Raw genomic sequence first — 14,604 nt, forward strand, 5'->3', positions numbered from 1 at the left:
TTTGCAGTATCCTTCCCCTGCCATGCCCACCAAGCCAAGCCACGCCCACCAAGCCACGCCCACAGAACCAGAAGTAAAAAAAATTGGATTTCACCACTGGTCTACTCCATCTGTACAACAAGGCTTAGCTCAAGGATTGTGGTCAATATATGGGCTATGACTATCCTAATAGGTGGTATGAACTTGCTGGTCACAGCAATGGTTAATTATATCTCCTCTCCCTGCTTTTTTTATTTAGGAACGTAAAATGCATCCCCTCTTGGAGATCTGAATTCAGCAGGAACCCTTTTAAAATATATATATTTCTGAATATAAACAGAATACTGGAAGAATACTAAGAAGCTGAATGTCCCATTTAGAAAAAGGATTCATAAAGTATTTGTCACAATGCAGAGTGAATGTTAATAGACATTCGATATATTTGAAATAAACATTAGACTTAATATATCTGAACAGAAAATCTACCTAAATAATATCTTGATAAAAAGGAAACATAGGAGAAAAAGAGATAGACAAAGAGACAGACAGTTCCCTTTATCTTTTAAAATTAGAAGCTCATTTATTCAGCCAAAGGCCAGATGAGAAACAGAAACAGGGACAGTGTTCTGAAGACCTTTCCCTCAACTATCTCTGCCATTTGCACTAGTGGTCAATAGAGGTTCATGGGTGCAAGAAAATGAAATTATGCAGTTTCCAATATTATTCCATTGTGATATATCATCCCACTTTTGATCTGTTTTAGCTGCCATGTTCAAAACTCTTTTGAATGTTCAATGTTTCTGCTTAAATATTACCTAAATTGTGACCTGTTCTCCATATAAGTCCTAAAGCTAAATAAAACAAAGAACCCATTTAAACAAATGAATCAAAGACATTGTCCTTGTTCATTTCTTTATTGAAGAAATGATCCAAAGTCAAATGTTGGGTGGGGTAAAGTATTGTAGCCTAGAAAACAGATCACATCAGCAATCATGATTTATCTGTGAATAGAGGTTGTTGTAGCACGGGAATAACGAGAGGCACAAGCAGTTAGTGACAACAGCTCTTTAATTCAGAGTGAGACTTCAGCGAAAGAATACAGGCAACAGCCCTCTTTATATACTTTTCAGGGGCAACCGTTAACCAATCACAAGTCACAGTACATTTGAATTTCCCGCACAGAATAGATACATACACAACAGAGGTGACTGTGGATTCCTATTTACAGAACACTGTACTTGTGTGCACTACATCAATCATCAGACCATTATAACTCTCCTTCAATTAAATGTACATTATTTACAATGTACATCTTTGTAAATGTACATTTACAAAGAAAGTAAAAAAGAAGAAAAAAATAATGGCTACAGAAACATAATATCTACAAGTGGACAAAGGATTTTTTTTTTTAAAAAAAAAAATTGATTTATATGCCGTCCTTCTCCGGAGACTCAGGGCGGCTTACAATGTGCTCAGCAATAGCCTTCATTCTTTTGTATATTTATACAAAGTCAGCTTATTGCCCCCACAATCCAGGTCCTCAATTTACCTACCTTAGAAAGGATGGAAGGCTGAGTCAACCTTGAGCCTTGGCGAGATTCGAACCTGCAGTAATTGCAGGCAGCTGGTCTTAATAACCAGCTTAGTAACAGGGTGCCTTAGACCACTGTACTACCAATTGCCCTGATTGTACATTTGTGCTCAGTGTATCTTTGATTAGAAATTATCCACGGAAAACATTACATTTAAAACATTAGATTGTTTTAATAACATAAGCAAGAATTTAATTCTTTGTGCTAAGTGCCCAAATCTCCATTATTTGTTCTTTTAAAGTAACTGAAACTCTTTAAATGATGTGAGTTCAGCAATTTCTCACCCCATGGTGCTGTTAAAGTCTCTTACTCCCCCCCCCCCAACAAAACACACACTTTGAGGTCTTCCATAGAGCATCCTGGGAGGTTGAAATGCTCTGCTATTACTTAATCCTTGTTTTGGAGAAGGAGAATAAAGGAATCATTTGAATGCCAGAATTTGTGATCAGACTGGTTCACTGTGCATTTTTCTTATTTCTTATCTTAGTGGTTCTGAACTACAGGCAGTCTTGGCCCTGAATGTTATTTATTCCTTCATTTGACTCCCATCAATTCTGTTTGCCCCATTATTTTGTTGTTATTACCTGTAGCCTATGAATCTTATTATTAGACCACCAATGGTCTTGAATTTTATTATAAGCTAGGTTAAAAATGAAAATAAAATATTCCACCAGGTTTACAGACTACCATTAAAACATAATGTCCTTTGTTGAATTTTGGCTTCGCTTCTCATGGGCATCCACCCATTATGGTTTAAAAATCATAAGCTGTAGCGTAATATATTGTCTGAACCAGGGGTGAAATCCAGCAGGTTCTGACAGGTTCTGGAGAACCAGTAGCGGAAATTTTGAGCAGTTCAGAGAACTGGCAAATACCACCTCTGGCTAGCTCCAGAGTGGGGTGGGAATGGAGATTTTGCAATATCCTTCCCCCAGGAGTGAGGAGGGAATGGGGATTTTGCAGTATCCTTCCCCTGCCATGCCCACCAAGCCACTCCCACCAAATCACATCACGCCCACCAAACCACACCCACAGAACAGGTAGTAAAAAAAATTGGATTTCACAACTTTTCTGAACCTAGCCTACTTCGGGGCATTATGAAAAACAATCCTAGGTGTAACACTATATGCAATGCCAACAACTCTCTCCAACAAATGAAGTATACAGTTCATGAAGGGATGGAGCAGACAGTTATTAATGAATGACAAGATTTCTGACGTTGTGATGGAGACATTGTTGTGAAAATAAGGGTTGCATTTGCAAAGGCACACCCAGTAAGAAAAGGTCCTGTCCTTTGGTGTTACCTGTCCCAAAAGGCAAGCCTGGCATGCCTAGGAAATGTAGGTGACCCTTTTCTCCTCCAGTAATTATCTCTGCAACTTCCCCCCACTGGACCTCCTTTTTATGGGAACATTCTCCACTAGGGAAGAGAGCTGCAGGTTCAAGATCTGCCCCCTTTGAGGTTTCACAGGCCTCAATCCATCCATAGGTCAAGATTGTCTTCCCCCTTTTGCTTTCTCTTTGATGTCAACTGGGATAGTCCTTTCTCCCTCCCTCCCTCCCTCCCTCCCTCCTTCCTTCCTTCCTTCCTTCCTTCCTTCTCAAGTACTAGTCTGATGACAAGGCTGGGGTGAACAAGAATACATTTTAAAAAAACCTGCCCATATAATGGCTTAGTGTCAATCCTTGTCAATCCTTGTCTAAGTAGGAATCCTTTTCTAGCAATTATAATGCTGTTCACTCCCAGCTTATTTATTTAGTGTATGGCAACTTCCAATGCAGAGGTGTAAAAAGAGGAGTCTTATTTTCAGAAGTTCAAAACATTTTTTGGTGGGGTGGAAAGGAGCCCAGAGTAACTTAGGTGCAGTAGGCTGTGTAGAAATGTGATGGATGGATGGATGGATGGATGAATGAGATCCAAGACAAACCTTTAAGGCCCAAGTTTGCTGTTTGGTTCTGTTTGTTGGAATTAGAAAATGGGAGGTGAAATAAGTATGGAATGGGGAAAATTGGCTGGGTCATGCTGGGTGGCTGGACTCTTCATGCTGCAATATTTGGTAGAATTGCTATTCAAAAACTTTCGGTAGCATTGAAAGTTGCATGAATTATCTATTAGAAAGTACTAATCGATCCACATTTAGGGAATCATTGCACTCTGGAAACTCTTGGAATATATTGATTGGTGAGTATATCAGGAAAAAATGGTAGGGTTTTGTTGCCCTTGAACAATAATTTCTGATATGATGCATCAGTTTTGTTATACAGTTGTGAATGACTGGAAGTGCATTTTTCTGTGAACTATTATTGTGCTACGCTGTGACATGGGGGTGCAGAATAGCAACAAGAAGAATTTGAGAATTTGATTTAGATTTAAAATGTAAAGCCAACTTTGTGTTTAACAGTTAATGGACAGATGGCCCAGTCTGATTTTTATTAATCCAAAAGGAATAGTAAATAGTATAAAAAGAAGAGCCTGGATAGCTCTGTAGACAAAAGCACTGTAATTTAACACCAGCTGTCTGCAATTAAAGTAAGTTCGAATCTTGCCAGGCTCAAGGTTGACTCAGCCTTCCATCCTTTCTAAGGTAGGTAAATTGAGGACCCAGTTTGTGGGGGCAATAAGCTGACTTTGTATAAAATATACAAAAGTATGAAGGCTATTGCTTAGCACATTGGAAGCCGCCCTGAGTCTCCGGAGAAGGGCCGCATATAAATCAAATTTAAAAAAAAAAAGCAACATAGGTACTAGTTGCAGTTACAAGCTAAGTAGTGACTACTGATAAGAGCAGTTACCATCGAGATTGTTTTAGAAACTATTTGTTTCCTAATACGGAACTGTTGGTTCCTTTCCACATACTGAGCAGCTGAGAGAGAAGAGAAATCAAAGATCTACTGAGAAAACAAATGCCTCAGGCTTTTGTTGATTGTTACTTGGCGGCAGCCCTTACATCATACTGTCTGTACTATTTTCATAAGAACTGATATCTTAATGCGATTTCTTCCCCATCCCTTTTTCTTGGGTGCCAAGCCTTTGCGCTGAGAAGCCTGAGATCATGAGCCGCCTCCCCACAGAAATGGTTTCATTCTAGGAAAGGTTTAATGGACCCCAGTTTTTCAGCTGTAAGCAACAAGGGTATCGGTTGCATTTCTGAACCATGCCTGCGCCTCTCTAAGACTTATTTAAAACAAAATAATTTTAAAATGCAAAAGGCAGAAATCTCATGAGATGGTTAAATCTTGAAAGACTTCAGCAATTTTGTAGGAAAGTGCTGGAATCCAGCAAGGGCAGTCATAAGATTTTATAGTTCTTGCATGAGATTGTGAGATCTTGCAAAATGTGGGTTTTGGAATGCAAAACCGCACGATAATGAAACGGATTTTCAGAGAGTTCTGACTCCTGGTTTAGAATTTGAAACACGGAGAAGTATGGTGGCTACAGAGATGGCTAAATGGACTAGTACACATGTGACTACAGATTAACCCTGTAACCCTTCATTTACAGATTACATTACATCCAGTTTTCTACTTCTGTAGTACCTTTCCTACTCCTTGTGAACCTTTCTTATTCATTTGTTTGCTTGCTTGTTTGTTTGAAAATTTGTATGGCCGCCCATCTTAAGACACAACTCTAGGCATTCTTACAGAAATAATAAATGTGCAAATCACAAATACAAAACTAAAACCAAAATTAAGGAGGCCTGGCATCTCAGTCATCTCCTCAACATCATCCATAGACCTCCCTCACTATACCACAGTGCCTGCGTGAACAGTCAAGTCTTGATGACCTTCTGCAAAGCTAAAAGAGTGGGAAGGGACCAATTTGGTATAATGATTAAGGCCCTCAGTCTAGAAACCAGGAGACTATGAGTTCTAGTTTCACCTTAGGCAGTGGTGAAATCCATTTTTGTTTTACTACAGGTTCTGTGGGGGTGGCTTGGTGGGCGTGGTGTGGCTTGGTGGGCGTGGTGTGGTAGGTGTGGCAGGAGAAGGATACCGCAAAATCCCCATTCCCTCCTCACTCCTGGGAGAAGGATATTGCAAAATCTCCATTCCCACCCCACTCTGGGGCCAGCCAGAGTTGGTGTTTGCCGGTTCTCCGAACTACTCAAATTTTCCGCTACCGGTTCTCCAGAATCTGTCAGAACCTGTTGGATTTCACTCCTGATTTTAGGCACAAAACCAGCTGGGGATCTTGGCCCAGTCTCTCTCTTCCTCAGCCCTGGGAAGCCTAGGAAGCAGGCAAGGGCAAACCACTTCCAAAATCTTGCCAAAGAAACTAGAGGGACATGTTCAGTCAGCCACCAGGAGTCAAGACTGACTTAAACATACCTTAAAAGAAGGGACGCTGTGGGTCAGTGGCTAAGACACTGAGCTTGTCGATTGAAAGGTCAGCAGTTCAGCGGTTCAAATCCCTAGTGCTGCATAACAGGGTTAGCTCACATTACTTGTCCCGGCTTCTGCCAACCTAGCAGTTTGAAAGCACATAAAAAATGCAAGTAGAAAAATAGGGACCGCCTTTGGTGGGAAGGTAACTGTGTTCCTTGCACCTTTGGCATTTAGTCATGCCAGCCACATGACCACGGAGACATCTTCGGTCAGCACTGGCTCTTCAGCTTTGAAACAGAGATGAGCACCACCCCCTAGAGTCGGGAACGACTAGCACATATGTGCAAGGGGAAACTTTACCTTTACTAAAAGAATGCATATGTGTGATGGAGGTCTTCTGGATTACTAGGGAAGGGTGTTCCACAAGAAAGAGGCAGATGTGGAAAAGGTACTCTTCCTAGGTCCCAATAGGTGGCCAATTTTCAAAGAAGGGACCTGGAGCGTACCCAGCCAATCTAATCTGCCTCAGAGAGAGGCAGTCCCATAAATAACATCTGTTCTTCTCTACCACCCAGCTTGGTGCAAGGAATGGATGAAGTCTTCAAAGTAGAGGGTATTTTGATTTTCTGTAGAGAGAGATAGGCTTGATTTTGATTTGATTCATTGGGTGGGCTATTCAGACACCAAATGTTTTTGAAGGGTGACAGTTGAGCTACATACACCCTGCCTCTTTTGACAGTTATATTTGCACTACAGTGCCCCCACAATCCAAAGTGGCTGAACAGGTTGAACGAAAAAGTATCTGCCCCTGCCAGATGTTCTGACATCGAAGGGATGAGGGACTTGATTGTGGGAGGTAACAACTGCATGATTGCCAAGTAAACAATACTTTCATGATTGCCTCATGAAAATGAGGGCTGAAGTAGGGGTAAGGAGATCCTGAAATTCCCTCCCTTTCTGCTTCCCCAATTAAGAAGAGTAAGAAGTGAGGAGTTCTTTGAGGTGGGGGAGTTTTAGAAGAATACGAAATGGTGACAGAAGGAGAAGGAGAATCCTCTCTAACTGCACAAAAGCAAGAGGAAGGATTAGGTGAAGCACCTAACACTTCTGGTGGCACAGTGGTTAAAGTGCAATATTGCAGGCTAATTCTATCCATAGCCTGGAGTTCAATTCTGATGGGACTCAAGTTTAACTCAGCCTTCCATCCTTCCAAGATCAGTAAAATGAGGGCCCAGATTGTTGGGGACAATATGCAAATAATGCTTACATTGTAAATTGCCCAGAGAGTGCTGTAAAGTGCTAAAAGCTGGTATATAAGCCTAAATGTTGTTGCTATTCTACAATCAAAGGGGAGGGAAGAAGGAAAATAAAGGGGGGGGGAGTTAGGAATTGAGATGGACAAGGCAGAAACCAAAAGTTCCCAGCCTGAGATGGCCATTATTGTTCAATTTTGAGGCGATGAGGAACTGTGACAAGCATCTGTTAATTTTGAAGAGAGGGAGGAAGACGACTCTAAACCCATAAAGGTATAAATGCCCAATCCTATTGCCATTGGCTATGGGCAGTCAATTGTTTTGTGTGGCTTTATACTTGTCTAAAATAAAGATTTTTTTAGCCTAGCCAAGATATATCAGGCAGTTTTCCACCTAGTCAAACCAAGAAGCTGAGTTGTACTCTGAAATGATGAAACAGGACATGTGTAACTTACTGCCAAGTCTCAGGTGGGGCAGCCTTATGCTCCTAAAATTTTCAGTCAAAGATAAAGTTACCTTATTACCAGACACTCCTGAAGGTGTAATGCCATTGTCAGGCTTGAGAGTTGCTAAAGGAGACACTAGTAATAAATTTAATTGTCTAACTATTTTGCATTGAAACAATGCATTGGCTCACCACTTCTCTGGATGAATTTAAATGGCTCCATTATAGAAGTGTATCATCAACCATCTACCATTCAGTCTTGCAGTTTAGATTCCTTGGTTCTTGCATCACAAGGAATATTTAGATTCTTCAGCCCACCTCATTTGTTCCCTTTTGACTTATCCATGTTGGAACTGTTGTTGACTTTTGGAATGCTACTGTTTTGGGCTGTTAGTGAATAATCTCTATGGTCAGTGAGCTTTGCCGGAAAGAAGCTTTGTCTGAAAAGTAATCCTACCTGGCATAATTTTGAAAATCTGCTCTGAAATTTGAAAGAGATTACTTAGTGTAGTGGGTTAGACTACAAAGTCTGGAGCCTTTGTCTCCTGAAGCTACTTTGCTTGATGTTGGACATTTGGACATGCTGGACAAATATAATATTGGACACTTGAGCATGTGAAGGCAAAAAAAGAGAGAGAAAGAATCTAAAAGACTGACCAGAGAAACAATTGCATTAGAAATTTAGAACAATCATCTAGATTTAGATTAGTTTTTGTTAATGGAGAATGTACTCTAGATAGCATTGAATTGTCTGCAAACAAACATTCAAGCTCAGAGAGCATCAACAATAGATCATATTAAAAATATTCCCTCATCTTTATGTCTACAGCAGGTTTATAGCAACAGTCTCCTTAGAAATCTTGAAGCCTTTGTTGTGGAGAGTATCGAGGAAGTATTGTAATTAGAACTGCTCTACTTGGGTACCAAAAATAAGACATGAAACATGATCAAGGTGTGGCCCATACTCCATTTTTTTCATAATTTTATATTTCAAGGGAAATGCCGGTGGAGGCTTATACTTTCATTTCTTTTCAAAGAATCACCATAACTTGATAATAAGAGGCTTGGATGAATGTTCAAAGAACGTTTGTTGTTGTTTTTTAATACAGAGTGTAGGTTTTGATTTATTTGGTCATGAAAAAATTTCCCATTCCCTCAAAACAAAAAAATTCACAGAACTGTGTGCCAAAACAATGTTTTTAAAAATCTTTTAAATGATGTTGTGCCCCCTTCCTTCCTTCCTTCCTTCCTTCCTTCCTTCCTTCCTTCCTTCCTTCCTTCCTTCTTTCTTTCTCTTTGCTTCTCTTTCCTTTTTGTCATTCAGCAGTGATACTTGCCTCAATATTTCTTTTAGCAATATTTTGAAGCAAACCAAATAATACTTAAACCCACTAAAAATCCAGAGCAAAGAGGACCTCCCTGTGGAATTTCCCTTGGAAAGTTACATTTTTCAGCCATGTTTTTAAAGTTTAGTAACCCTTGTCACTGTTCTCTACACCTTTTTTTTAAGAATTTCTGAGGGCAGAATCAGACCAAAGTAAAAGCACAGCATATACAGCACATACTTTATGTATATACTTTATGTATATGCAATGTAGAAGTGTTTTATGCATGCTTCATTATCACTGAATTTGATAATAAAATATATTTTAAAACAGGCTTCCCTGTTAGCCCTTTGAAGTAGGCTAGGCGTCAGGTGCAAAGAAACAGACCATATATTAATTGCAGTTAAGAAGATTTATTATTCAAACATGTATACAAGACTCCTGTCAACTAACATTAAATAATAAATTGGCACCAGATAATGGTTAACAGAATTTAAGAAGAGTTGGATTTAGACCATTTGTGGGAACTTGTCGGGCCCTAAAAACTTACTTTTTTCAGTTAGCCAGGCTGGCCTGATTCCATGTTGGTTTTAACGTTTGATACTGATTTTTAATTGAAATGTTTTAAATTATGGGCCAAATTTCATTTAATTATTTTTAAAAATTATTTTAACTTTTGTGTACAAATGTTTTTATTTTGGCTGTTCACCGCCCTGAGTCCGAAAGGAGAAGGGCGGTATACAAATCTAATAAAAGATAAAGATAAAGATAAAGAAAGACTCTAGGCTGATAACTCACTTAACTCTGCCCCCCCCCCTTGCTCTTTTCCTACACCAGGTCAGAAAATAGATGCCACAAAAAATACTAGAATTCTATTTTATTGATATAGGTCAGTGATGGCAAACCTTTTGGACTTGGTATCAAAAATTAGGAAAAGGACTTATGACTGCTGGCATATCACAGGGACACTCCACCCCCCAACAAAAGACTAACAATTTTCTATATCTGCTCTCCCCCTCTCTCCCTCCCCCCCCCAAATCTAGGCTATCCTGAACAAAGGCAGTCAGCGGTGATACCGAGGCTGTAACTAAAGTGGAAGCACAGGCTTCGACTTCACTCCTAACACCACCACTGCCACTCAAAAAGTCCAACTCATATTAGGAATCCAAGCCTTGGGGAATGGCATGATCACCTCCATGACCCAGTGTTCCCCAGGATCTGCCATGCACCACTTACCTTCAGTCAGTCTTCTCTTTTTGTTAATTGGCCCTATGGCAGTGGTGGGTTGCCCCTGGTTCGGATTGGTTCACAAGAACCGGTAGTAAAACCGCCCACCGCCCTGGATGTCGTCATAGTTGATCTGTGCATGTGAAGCAAGCATGCACACGCGATCCCGTTGCAAATTGGTAGCAAAGGTAAGTAGAACCCACCCCTGCCCCACGGCCTGCAGTGCGTCACACGAGACATTCATTCTTGAACCAGCTTCAGAGAACGGTCTTCCATGGTCTTTCACAATTTTCAAAAATCATGTGAGAATGGAACATGCTTTCGAGAATAGCTGTTGTCAGTGTTGGCAAATGCTAGCATGTCACCTAAAATATCACGTGTGTCATAGGTTCACCATTATTGATATATAAGAACAGGATCTTGAAAGCCTGGCAGCGCTTATACTAAAGGGAGTAAATGAAAACTTTCACTTTCTTTTTAACACCTTATTTCCTTCTCAGGCTGAATTCATATTTTGCTAATGATTTGTGCATAGTTTCTCCAAGGCTCTTTTCTCCTTCTCCTCCTAATTAGAAGTGGGGTTGAGGCTCCAGTTTTTTATTTTCTTATGAGGAATTCACCATTTTTAACTTAGTGCAATTTTTCTTCTGTATTGGAAACATTGTCTAACAACAATTACTGAATTCATAGCTCTAAATATAATCCTTACTAGCCTCTTCTCCTAAGGAATGCGATGACTCAGTGGCTAAGATGCTGAGCTTGTCAATTGAAAGATCTACAGTTCAGTGGTTTGAATCCCTAGTGCCGCTATTTGTCCCAGCTTCTGCCAACCTAGCAGTTCGAAAGCATGTAAAAAATGCAAGTAGAAAAATAGGGACCACCTTTGGTGGAAGGTAACAGCATTCCATGCACCTTTGGCGTTTAGTCATGCCGGCCACATGACCACGGAGACGTCTTCGGTCAGTGCTGGCTCTTCAGCTTTGAAACAGAGATGAGCACTGCCCCCTAGAGTTGGGAATGACTAGCACATATGTGCGAGAGGAACCTTTACCTTTACCTTTACCTTAGCCTCCTCTTCATAATTTTATCCCACTATGTGTTATTGTTGTAGGTTATAATAGCCATAATCAAATATTAAGGCTATTATAGCTTGTTATAATATATTATAAAAATATTCCTGATGAAGAATCAATACCCCAACGATGCCCTTGAAGTGATGTCTCGCTGCCTGGAGGCCGTGCGGATCTGGATGGGGAGGAACAGGCTCAGACTCAACCCTTCCAAGACTGAGTGGCTGTGGCTCCCGGCGTCCCGATATAGTCAGCAGGTGCCATCGCTGACTATTGGGGGTGAATCCCTGTCCCCCACAGAGAGGGCTCGCAATCTGGGTGTCCTCCTGGACGCACGGCTGTCTTTAGAAGAGCATATGACGGCCGTGGCCAGGGGGGCCTTTTATCAGGTTCGCCTGATTCGCCAGTTGCAGCCCTTTCTGGACCGGGACGTCTTGCGCACGGTCACTCACGCCCTTGTCACCTCCCGGCTGGACTATTGTAATGCTCTCTACATGGGGCTCCCCTTGAAGATCACTCGGGGGCTCCAGCTGGTCCAGAATGCGGCCGCGTGGGTGGTTATGGGTGCAACCCGTTGCACCCACATGACACCCCTCCTGCGCGAGCTGCACTGGCTCCCAGTGGTCTTCTGGGTGCAATTCAAGGTGCTGGTTACCACCTTTAAAGCGCTCCATGGCATAGGACCCGGGTACCTTCGAGACCGACTTCTGCCACCAATAGCCTCCCACCGGCCAGTTTGCTCCCACAGAGAGGGCCTCCTCAGGGTGCCATCGGCCAAGTTATGTCAGCTGGCGACACCCAGGGGGAGGGCCTTCTCTGTGGGTGCCCCAGCCCTGTGGAATGAACTGCCCTCGGAAATACGTAAGATCTCCGACCTCCGGGTGTTTCGTTGCGCACTAAAGACCCTGTTGTTCCACCAGGCTGGGCTATCAACATAACATTTTTAAATTGGGTTTTAAATTTCTGGGGTTTTAAAATTTAGCCGAATTTATTTAATAATTTTAAACTATTTTAACTGATGTTGTTTTGTGTTTTTAATAGGCTGTACACTGCCCTGAGTCCTTCGGGAGAAGGGCGGTATAGAAATAAAATTATTTATTTATTTATTTATTTATTTAATATTTGAATGTAAAATCAGCTAAATATCTGTTTCATAGGGCATTAAGGTTTTACTACAATGCTGATTATTATCTGCAAAGAACTTTAATTTATTTTTTTATTTAAAAAGACTTTATCTCCACATGTATCAGGATAGAAAGTAAGAGGCCATGCAGAATGCTCTTCCCTAAGGTAGATATTTTCTATTCAGCAGTTCCCAGAATTCTTAGTGATGGCTACTTTGGTAATGGGATTTTGGGAACTGAAGCTGACACAGGTAGAGATTTCCCAGCTAGTAAAGGCAGAATATTTTTGATTCAGTCTCTGGCATTTATGGGCAGGGCTGAAAAAGTTTCCTTTGAAAGCCTTGAGAGCAATATTGGATCTGCCAGAATTCCAGTCAAATGTAAAGAGGGCAGGGGTCTTGTATCTACAAATTGTTCTCAATAAAATTATTTCTTCTATAAACCTAATAAAAGACATACCGTATTTTTCGGACTATGACACGCAGCTGACTATAAGACACACCTAAATTTAGAAGAGGAAATCAACAAAAAAAGTTTTTGGCCTCTGTGCGCCCCATTTTTGGGCCTTTTTTGGGGCCTTTTCCAGCCTTTTTTTTGGTCCATTTTCGAGCCTTTTTTCAGGCCATTTTCAAGGCTTTTTTCAGGCTGTTTTTTTCTGAAAAAAAGTTCCCCCAAAAAAGCCTTGAAAACGGGCCGAAAAAAGCCTTGAAAATGGGCCAAAAAAGCCTTAAAAACGAGCTGAAAAAAGCCAAAAAATGGGCTGAAGAAAATGGGCCAAAAAAGCCTTGAAAATGAGCTGAAAAAAGCCTTAAAAATGGGCCAAAAAAAGCTTCAAAAACGGGCTGAAAAAAAGCCCTGAAAATGAGCTGAAAAAAGCCCTGAAAAAGGCCCAAAAAAGGTCCAAAAATGGGATTAATGTTGCCAGGTGTCCACTATTTGAGCGGACAGTCCGCTTTTTTCACATTATGTTCACTATTTTTTTTTTTCACAAAATAGTGGACATTTTTTTTATTCAAAAGCTTTATGATGAAATTAAAAGGTAATTTAATATTTTACATATTATTATAATAATATATTTGATGTTTTGAATTGTAAGTAAAGTTTTGAAGTGATTATTTTAATACGTGTTAAAATGTTTGTAAGAAAATACATAATTTAATTGTAATTTTTTTTATTTTTTTACTACTTAACACCACCCCCCCCCGCTTGTCCGCTATTTTTTGGAAGCAGACCTGGCAACCCTAAATGGGATGTGCGGAGGCAAAAAAAAAAAAACAGCCGTGGGTGGGCGCGGCTTCAGCAATATTTGGCCTATAAGACACCCAGACATTTTCACCCCCTTTTGGGAGACAAAAAAGTGTGTCTTATAGTCCGAAAAATACGGTAAGAGTTTTCGCATCTCTTCACCTGATACATCTACTGATATTTCTACTGTAACCACATCTTACCCTAGTAATTACTTTACAGCAGGGGTACCCAGCCCCCTGGTCCATGGACTGGCAGCGGTCCGTGGCATGCCAGCAACTGAGCTGCGCAAACAAGCAAAGCTCCATCTGCGTGGTGTAGGAAGAATGCAAAACCACTCCGCCTCCAGTCCATGGAAAAACCTTTCTCCGTGGAACTGGTCCCTGATGCCCAAAAGATTTGGGGCCACTGCTTTACAGGACTGAGTATTGCAATTAGATAAAGCATTTCGGATCAAATATAAATTATTTGATATACCATATAATATGATATACCATATTAATACCATATATGCATGTCTATAAAATGGCAGGGTTTGCTGGTATTTCGATTGCAGTCAGAGCAAAAGAACCAAGGTATCAGGTGCATGATACGATGGCATATACGCGGGTGTATGTATGTATATGCATGTCTGTATATCTATTAGTCATCTTGTCACCAGGAGTGGCTGGCCAAAAATCACCCTGCTGGCTTCCATTCTTATGTAAGAAGTCTAGAACCTATGTCTCCACTTCTAATGCAGCATCTTGATTATTGTACCACATTGCCTTTCGTATCAGTGGAGATCTTTCCTAGTTTTCACACAGGGAAAACCAAATCCTAATCCTATTCAATGGCCCTTCATACTGAAAATAGGACCTTAAGGAGGCATGCAGAAAGAGACTAGAAAGGGCTTTAAATTAATCAGGGAATGTATATTGTAGTCCCGAATAACATCCTGGGATAATAAGAATATGATAGATAAACAAGGAAAAATGCATCAAGTGCACTTTTGAGGAATAAGCTTGCAGTGAGAGAA

This window comes from Pantherophis guttatus, chromosome 2 (genome assembly GCF_059756535.1).
Source record: "Pantherophis guttatus breed Tessera chromosome 2, ASM5975653v1, whole genome shotgun sequence".
NCBI lineage: Eukaryota > Metazoa > Chordata > Lepidosauria > Squamata > Colubridae > Pantherophis > Pantherophis guttatus.